Raw genomic sequence first — 2,256 nt, 5'->3', positions numbered from 1 at the left:
ATTGTGCATCTTCTTCCTGCATGCCCTACACTGGGGATCAAGCCTGTAACGGGGTCATGTGCCCTGAACAGCAATTGAACTTTGACCTCATGGTTCATAGAGCAACGCTCAATCATTGAGTCACGCTGGACAGGTGTTACTGTTTTTTATTTCAAAGGAAGACAGGTATTTTTTTCCCTATAAAGGGTGAGTAGGTAATTGAGTATAGTAGGTCCTCAAAAATGTTTCATTATGAGGTCAACGGGGGGTGAGGTGAGCGCAAGACTGGGGGTATGAGGGGACAATGGGGGGATAAAGACACATTTGTAAAACCTTAATCAATAAAAAAATTAAAATAATAATAATAATAATACCATTTATATCAAAAGATAAAGTTAAAAATGTATTTGTGAAAGCTCTTTATAAACTAAGGACCTAGAGTTTTGACTGTTTGTGAACTTCATGCTCTAATTAAACTCAGCTACTCAGTATTTTTCATGCCTTTGTTCAAGCAGTTGTTACTTTTGCCTGGAATGCCCTCCTCTCCCCACACCCATATCCACATGTCCCAATCCTTCAAATCTCAGCTCAAATGTCATGTCTACAAAGCTTCCCCTAACACTCCTCTTCCTGGTAAGCTGGAAGTCATCCCTCTCTCCTCTGAACTCCCACAGCACTTGATGTGTATATATTTACTGATATATCACTTTATTTTATTGTTATACAAAGCATAAAATTTCCGTACATATTTTATCTCTCTTACTAGAAGAGGGAATTTTTGTAGCCACATGGTGGCCTTGCCCACAGTGAGTACTCAATATATTTATTAAACAAATGATTCACTAGAAAATTAACGCACCAGTGGAGAAGAAAACTGTTGAAGGAAAACCTACAATGAAAGTTTTGGATTACCAGTTAACATTTTGCTCTCCCTTTTCCCTATTATTAATATGACCACAAATAGTTGTGATTTGGATTTAAAATATGTGTTAGTTTTTATGAGTATTTTATTTGTATACATACATTTATGCCTGCATATATACATGTGCACGTATGTATATAGATAAAATAGTCATAAAAACTGGTATTCATCTGGGACAGCTTAGGCCAGGCTTAGGTTAAGTTAATGCTTAAGATAAAAACTGTATGTACACAGAATTACAAATCGCCCATAAAGTTCAGTACACAGTAGATACATATGGTTTTACACAGTGTCACTGTGAGCTAGCTGAGCAAAAAACACATTTGTCTCCCATTCCTTACTAAGTAAATTGTTAGTTTTCCCTCTCTTTTTTTCTTTTACGAAGTTACATGCACATAGATCACATTACACTGTGCCAAGTTTCACTCAAGACATGGTGCAAGACTTTAAAAATATAGTCCCTGTTCTCTAGGATTAAAAATATGTCAATGTCACTTTTTTCTCTGCACCTTCTAATGGACAGTCATACATATCGTAAGCATTCTGTTTTATGGTCAAACTAATCATCAAAGTTCCCTGTCACCTTTCCAAATAACTCTCTTGCTGCCCACTGACTTCTTGTCCAAGACAATTCACACTGCATGGCCACAGCAATTGCTTAAGTAGGAACTGGGGCTCATTTGGGGAGCTCTGAAACATTTTCAAGATTTTTTGTGCTAGCTTGTCCCATAAACATCTCTCCTCTCTTTAAGTTTTTGAAACATAATGTGCTCTGTATGCTGCTGCATTTTGTCCAGGAATGGTTTTCTTCTTTGCTTTCCACACAGTATTTAGCACAGTACTGCAAAAATCTGGTGTACTTGGCTTCAAGGGATCAACTGAAAACGCTACAAAAGCAAACATCGGTGGAACAAGAGGTTAAGTGCTCAGTATTCATTCCAGCGGTGTGAGGGCGCTCTTGGACCACGGACCTAGCCCTCCGAAGTCCCAGGGAGCCAAATGCACTCGTGTCATCTCTTAAGAAAAGTCCCATCATTCCCAGATTCTTTGGTCCCCAAAGTTAAAGAACTCCGTTTTCCAGACCTTTCCTCATGACCCTACTGGGTGCACTACGATGGCCTTATGCTAGCTTGGCGCCTTTCCTCTGTAGACAGTCCCTGTGAAGCCCAGCTGCCTTGGGGCCCCATCTCCCTTTGATTATTAACTAAACTATCCTAAAGTGCCTGGAACATCAGGAGCCAGAGAAAAAAAGCACACAGGAGTCCTAACTCTTCAGAAACACCTTGTTTCCTCGGCTTTATTCGCGAAACACCGTTCCTACCTAGAGAGCCGTCCTCCTGCTCCTCCGCCCGCGA

Source organism: Myotis davidii, unplaced genomic scaffold, assembly GCF_000327345.1.
Source record: "Myotis davidii unplaced genomic scaffold, ASM32734v1 scaffold477, whole genome shotgun sequence".
NCBI classification, from domain to species: domain Eukaryota; kingdom Metazoa; phylum Chordata; class Mammalia; order Chiroptera; family Vespertilionidae; genus Myotis; species Myotis davidii.
This window is presented reverse-complemented; position numbering follows the sequence as displayed.